The sequence below is a fragment of the Brassica oleracea genome, chromosome C3 (genome assembly GCF_000695525.1).
Source record: "Brassica oleracea var. oleracea cultivar TO1000 chromosome C3, BOL, whole genome shotgun sequence".
Classification (NCBI taxonomy): domain Eukaryota; kingdom Viridiplantae; phylum Streptophyta; class Magnoliopsida; order Brassicales; family Brassicaceae; genus Brassica; species Brassica oleracea.
This window is the reverse complement of record NC_027750.1, coordinates 62,605,765-62,613,237: the sequence shown is the minus strand read 5'-3', so window position 1 is coordinate 62,613,237 and position 7,473 is coordinate 62,605,765. Positions and strand designations below refer to the sequence as shown.

Here is a 7,473-nt window from a genome sequence, read left to right as displayed (position 1 = left end):
AACATGAGAAGTGACGTTTGATTTTTATTTAGAATGTTGTCGCTTTTTATTTGATTTCCCGTGCCTTAGGGTATAAGGCATTAAACTTTGTTGAGGTCACCACCTCTTTGATTTATATCAAATCCAAACGTTCAAAAAAAAAAAAAAACATAGCAGTGACTTTGAGGTGTATTTAACAACAACAACAACAAAAACTTAATGATTACAAAAAAAAAACGTAATCTTAAAACACGCATTAATTACCTGCATGCACATATACTTTTTTTATTCAGCTGTATACATTTTTGTCGACAGTAGTAAATGCACGCAAAAAAAAAAAACAATAATACATGGATTAATGCATATATAATATTAAAATTAAAGATCCCAATAAAGAAAGAGTGATAATGTTTTATACTGAACCATATTAATATACTGCGATTTCTTAAAAAATAACATCAATTCGGTTTATTCGGTACTACCAAATCTAGACTATTTTCTCTATTTCGGTTTGGTTCAGTTTTAAATAGTTCGGTTTTACCGAATTGAAAACTCCTAAACTATCCTTATTTTGTTAATGTTTTATATTTGTGATTTTTTTATAATCTTTTCACTATCTCATGATTTCTTTTCAGTCCAAATACAATATGTGTTAATTTCAAGGGCTTTTTGCAGAATTGACCTATAATTTAAAGTCAAACACAAAACTAATCTCCTTTTTTTTTGAAAATTGGTTTTGCCCTATTCACCCCACAAGTTCATATAATTTACGAAAATGCCATCAATTTTTTTTTTCTTTTTTTTTTCGAAAATGACATTTTTACTCTCCCACCCTCATCATCTTCAAGAAATTACAAGATTGCCATTGTCATCAATACCACAACCACCATGAACAACCAATTTGAAGCTCTTAATGCTCCCAAAATCGATTTACCCTTCTTCTTTTTCCATTCTTGTGAACTAAACACAACATATCTCTCACTTTCTCTCCACAATGAGCTAAAAAAACCCAAGATTTTGATTCTAAACAACATGAATTAGTCACTGATAACTAAGCCAATTCGTTAGCATAACTCATCAATAATTATACATAACTCAACCGAAACATTAATTTTAGTCACTGATAACTCAGCCAATTCGTTGGCATAACTCATGCATTTCTTATACATAACTCAGCCGAATTAGTTATTCTTATGACTATTGATTATCATTCTCATCGAAATCACAAATTAGACAGTTGTAAATATAATTTATATTGGTGTATTAATTGCAAATATAACTCATGTGTAAGTGCAATTATTATTGCTCCCTTTACTAGGCGTGTGAATCTGTACATAATCAGACATAACTTTTGCTAATCTCGAGACACTATACTGACGACAATCTCTATGCCCGTCTAGTAAGTTAGCAACATGAATTAGTCACTGATAACTAAGCCAATTCGTTAGCATAACTCATCAATAATTATACATAACTCAACCGAAACATTAATTTTAGTCACTGATAACTCAGCCAATTCGTTGTTATAACTCATGCATTTTTTATACATAACTAAGCCAAAATACGAATTAGTAACTGATATTTCATCCAATTCGTTGACATAACTCCAACCTTAACCTATGGATTCCTTTTCGATCCAGTCATCAAAATGTTGTGAGGTCTCTTCTTATGAGGTAGCCTTGGTGAATCCTTGTCTTGTGTTGGAGACTCATTGTATAAACTGAATTTATCATCTTCAGATAAGGCATCGTTCGATTCGTCGAACATATCAAAACGGCTTTTAAATTTGTCATCTTCTTCGTCAACTTCGTCTTCTCTGCCTACTTTGTTTCTCCGCCTTCCTTTTAACTAGCTCAATTTTATGTCTTTGTCGTCGCGAAAACAATAATTACCGGATTCATAAGATTTCAGAAATAGATGAATGAAAATAATAAAAATGAGAAAATAAAAGTAAATGAAGAAGATATTTCAAAATATCAGGTATGGGTATCAAAAGAAGAAGGTAGATGAAGAAGAAGAAGAAGAAAAAGATGATGATGAAGAAGAAGATGAAGATGAAGAACAAGACACGACGTCTTTAACATAAACCCTAATTTTGACTGTCGTAATATTAATAATGACTTGGAAAATAAATTTTGATGACATGGAAAATCGGTAAGGCAGCAACAAAACGAACTTATAACTCACCTTAATAAATCAGCCATAACTACAAATGTAAGTCATTCGCAGGGTGAATACTATATCATTAATTAATCTTTCGCTAATAAATCAGTAGAAACTAGACTGGAAAACATTAAGCCTGCTGTATTTTCAAATAACTTAGCCGTCAAATGAATGATATTCTAGTAATTAATCTTTTGCTAATAGGTCAGCTGTAATTAAGCTGAGTTTACTGTTAATCAAGCTCATTACGGCTGAAAATACGAAAACCAGCCATAATACCTCCAATAAGTCAGCTGTAGATTAAATAACTCAGCCAGCTCATGATCACTAAATCAGTCGGAGAAACAAAAATCAGCCATGTCTTATCTAAAAGCCTAGTGAAATTACAGCTCAACCCTTTGTGACCAAACAAAAAAATAGAAGTCATTTTTACGAATATAGCCCTAGTAAATCGTCTGAGTCGTCTGAGATGTTGGAAGTCGTCTGGACGACTGAAGTGTAAGTCGTCTGGTACCGGTTTATTTTAAAAATAATTTATAAATCTTGTAAAAAAATATTTTGATGCGTGAAAAATAAAAATCAAGTAATTATAAACAGTTTTAAGTGATATAAATTAAGATATGATAAAATTGATTTGTTTTGAAGATAGATGAGTGGAAGTAGTGAATCATGAAATACTTTGGTTTAGGAGTTTGGCAAACATATGTTGTAGTATTGTATGTATTGTTAGGGTTAGATTTTGGAAAACTAAAATGTTTTTTTCAAAAATTAGTTTTCACCTATATGTGTTTATTTATGTGTATAGTAAACACTTTTCAAGTTTGATTTGATTTTATGAAGTCTTTAATTAGATAATTAAGTTTAGGGGTTATGTTTAGGGTGTGGACGACTTATATTTCAGTCGTCTGTTGAATAATTTACTCGGACGACTTACATTTCAGTCGTCTGGTGAAGAAATTAAAACAGACGACTTACATGTAAGTCGTCCAAATATTCCCGCCTAAAATTTTTTAAAAAAATTATTTTCCCGCTTAAATAATTTAAACCAGTCGTCTGGAAAGTCTTCTATTTTAGTTTCCCGCTAAAAATATTTAATTTCCCGCTAAAATAATTAAACTCTTCTGGACGACTTGTCGTCTGTTTTAATTTCTTCACCAGACGACTGAAATATAAGTCGTCCACACCCTAAACATAACCCCTAAACTTAATTATCTAGTTAAAGACTTCATAAAATCAAATCAAACTTGAAAAGTGTTTACTATACACATAAATAAACACATATAGGTGAAAACTAATTTTTGAAAAAAACATTTTAGTTTTCCAAAATCTAACCCTAACAATACATACAATACTACAACATATGTTTGCCAAACTCCTAAACCAAAGTATTTCATGATTCACTACTTCCACTCATCTATCTTCAAAACAAATCAATTTTATCATATCTTAATTTATATCACTTAAAACTGTTTATAATTACTTGATTTTTATTTTTCACGCATCAAAATATTTTTTTACAAGATTTATAAATTATTTTTAAAATAAATCGGTACCAGACGACTTAAACTTCAGTCGTCCAGACGACTTCCAACATCTCAGACGAGTCAGACGATTTACTGGGGCTATATTCGTAAAAATGGCTTCTATTTTTTTGTTTGGTCACAAGGGGTTGAGCTGTAATTTCACTAGGCTTTTAGGTTAGTTTTGCATTTGATTCAAGTTTGGGTATAGGTTTGGGATTAAAACCAAGTTGTGGGTTAGTTTTGGCAAAAACCCCAATAATAATATAGATGTGTGCAAATTATTTTTATCAAATGTAAAATGTATTTAAATATTTTCTCTTTTGGTAAGATATTTTTTCTTTTTTTTTGTCGGGTGGCATATTTTGTTTTTGACGAATAAAAAGGTAATTGTAGCTATCTCATTGTGGGTGTTATATTTGTGAATGGATTTTATAGTTTCTCTCAGAATGAGTCCATCTCAAAACATGATCATCTTGGATAGAGAAATATCTTCATAGTGATTTAGGGGAGGCAGTAGCTCTCAAAGCTTTCATCATTTCAAAAACAAAATGCATATGTTTTTTATTAGATTCGTCAAAGCTTTCACCAATGATATAGTGACAACTCAGCAAACTTTCACTGAACTTTTGCCTTTACGTCAATCTACATCATTGATCTATCTCTTTGTCTTCTTCTCTACAATCTTAGTTGTTTCTCATACATTAACTGTGTGAATCAATTCACCAATCTTATTTGACGCTATGACTTCCACTTTTCTTTTTTTTTTTTTTTTTTTTTTTTAATAAACAGGAGGTTCAATGGCGATCCGTAATCCGCACGTGGTTTCCGTTTGTCCAAAGACCCGTAATCCGCACGTGGTTTCCGATTGCCAACGATCTAATCCCCCTGGCCCGGAACCAGCCGGCACTAATACCCATTACCCAAGGACCCAGCACCAACGCCGCGTTAACTTTAAACTTGGGGAGGGCGTAAATCATTCCGTGGCCACAGGGGGTATTCAAACTCGGGTCCGTATTGGTGGAAGTAACTACCTCAACACCACTAGCCCACCACCCCGTGGTTATGACTTCCACTTTTCTTTACGACACATTATTATTATTGTAGATTGTGTGCATTCAAGCTCTCAAATCAAACATCCATGGCTTTTCTTTTTCTCTAATATATATTCTTCTTTACTTCTTCAAATCAGGGAATCCCCAAACCTTAGACATATTTCCCCTCAATATTCATCACTGCCGGTGTCTTCTTCAAAAAGCTACGAATTTGAGGAAGACAAATCATTGTATCCCGTCGCAACCTCTCTCTTGCGTAAGAATCTCTATCTATCCGTTAATTATATTCCAGATATTTTCATACTTTTATCATTTTCTCATGATCATATTTTGTTGTTTGGCCTGAGAAACTATGCGCAGTTGAGTTGTTCAATATATTGTTGTTGGAACAGTTACATATTTGGAACTCACTATAACTCTTAAGCATAAAAAGATGACCGCAAACATGAAGTCCATCATCTAATCGTGCAACAACCATCAGATTCAACCATTAAAGAATCAGTTTCATTTACTATAAGAAACAGTCTTTAGGTGACACGATCTCTTACCTTTTATTATTGCTGCCATCATGTTTTGTTTGTCATGAAATGACTTATTTACCTAGACTAAAAGCATTCTCAACATCAGTGTCTTTTTGACTAAAATATTAAAGTCTTTGCTTAATGATTCAGAGCAGGTTTTGGACAAACATAACACTTCCCATTGTTCACTTTGTCTAAGGTGATTTGGCAAGGAAGGGCCTAAGACTCACGGTTCATAGATTGAGAGCTAAGAAACAGAGGGGTAACCCATTGACACCAGAAGAAACTGATTTACTCCTTTCAGCTTTGGGTTTCTCTTCGATATGTCTCAGTTTACTCTACTGAATCTTTTTCTCTTGATGGACCATTAGTATTTGGTGGCCTTCCAAGGTAGATATCCCTTAGTGATACTGCTTTTTCCATATATGTGTTCTTTGTTAATATATATAGATATTACCCCTGTTCGGGAACGCGCTAGGCGCTAGTCGGGAACGCGCTAGGCGCTAGTCGGGCGGTCGGGTTGGGCCTAGCGCCTAAAGAGAAAATCGGAAATTATGCGGGGCGAAATTTTTAGATGGTTTGCTGTGTTATAAAACATGTTAATCTTTAATTGTGTGTAACATTAATACATTTTCATGTTTAAGATTGTATAAAACACACAAATAGAATATATAAACTTAATATAGTGTATTTTTCATCAAAATTATGAATATAAATTATATTTATAAAATTTTAGATCAAATAAAAAATAAAAATATTATTAAAAATAAAATAAATAAAAAATAAAAAAATTAAAAAAAATTAAAAAAAAAAAAAATAGATTAGGCGGCTAGGCGGTCATTTAGGCGGCTAGACGGTCATTTAGGCGGTCTAGACGGAAAAAATCGGATATCCGATTATTTAAACCGATTTGGCATAAATCGGGGCGGAAGAGTGACGCGTAGCGCCTAGGCGGCTAGGCGGCCGATTTTTAGAACAGGGGATAATACTAATCTCAGCTTCGGGTTGCTTTTGATTGTTTTTCTTATTAATAGGGACGTGTTGTGGAGATATAGGGTCCTGAAGTATTAGAAAAAAAAAAAAACGGGCTGAAGCATTGAAACAAGGAGGTTATTGTAGTTTTTTTAACTCTTCGTACTGAACCTTATTCGATTTGAAAGGCCTTGACTCCTCACTTGCTAAGATAATCAGTGTAAATACAGAGAAATGACGTCTATTAGAGCCTGATTGGTGCAAACAGGCCCTTGGTCCTCTGGACACTTCAGTCTGCAGTTGTTCAGTTGGTGTTATTGGTGCTGACAGTGTAGGTAATGTGATTCATATGAGATGAATAAATCGATGATTTTGGTCCGACTTCTATATTTCTCTCATCACGGTTTTATGTGATTTTTCCTACAGGAGAACTTGAGGATGAGATGGGTGATGCTCATATGGCTATCCAAGCCAAGTTGATGAGCCAAGCTTTCCATAAACTGAGCCACTCTTTGTCGTTATGGCAAAACCTTATCATCATTATAAATCAGGTATAGAACTTCTGTAGGTGAGTTTTGTAGATGAGTTCATGTATTTGTCTTATGAAAATCTCTTATGTGAATGTATCTTCTCTGCGCATTGTTTTATGTTCAAGTGAGAGCAACACTTTCTGCATTCGGAGGATTTGGAAGTCCAACAGAAGTTAGTTGTGTTGGGAATGTATTGAAGTTTTATGCTTCATATATGTCTAAATATCAGGTCAAGAAAGGTGAAGAACTGAAGAAATAAGTATCCAAAACTTGGTCACAAATTGAGTATGTTATTGCCTTTAATAAATTGGGCTTTATGTTGGGAATGTCCTAAAATCATTTGTACTTACTCTTGTTAAAGTCGTAAGTCGAGGTTCGACAATCGTATAAAATTAGGTGGTTATAATGTTTTGCTAGAAACCGCTTATAATCTATAGATTGAGAATCTATTACTAATATTATATGATCCTACAGGGTCACACACCTAAGTAAACTGGATCAATGACATATATTAGGTTTTAGGAATAATATATATATGATATATATTATAAGATATACATAAAGATGTATATACATGATAATGATAATTAATTATCATTTGACCATCACGTGCATGCATGGGCCTGGCCCTTTAATGAATTAGGTTAATCACTTGTTCATTATATAAACATGTGCCGTGATGTTTTGAGCATCAACACATCTCACGTGAAACCCTAATAGCAAAAGAGACAAA

General features: G+C 33.2%; 1 long non-coding RNA gene across 7 annotated transcripts; it reads left to right on the top strand.

Moving 5' to 3' along the window:
* The first annotated feature begins 4,773 nt into the window (after nucleotides 1–4,773).
* LOC106331566 lies at nucleotides 4,774–7,148 on the top strand. Of its 7 annotated transcripts, none has more exons than XR_001267921.1 (4): nucleotides 4,774–5,628; nucleotides 6,273–6,347; nucleotides 6,441–6,545; nucleotides 6,637–7,148. It is a non-coding gene; the product is annotated as an uncharacterized LOC106331566 (long non-coding RNA). The 7 variants fall into 7 exon arrangements; XR_001267920.1 differs by having other exon boundaries at nucleotides 4,774–4,973; nucleotides 5,110–5,628; nucleotides 6,273–6,545; nucleotides 6,637–7,134; XR_001267922.1 differs by having other exon boundaries at nucleotides 4,774–5,248; nucleotides 5,438–5,628; nucleotides 6,273–6,545; nucleotides 6,637–7,131.
* Nucleotides 7,149–7,473: the final 325 nt, after the last annotated feature.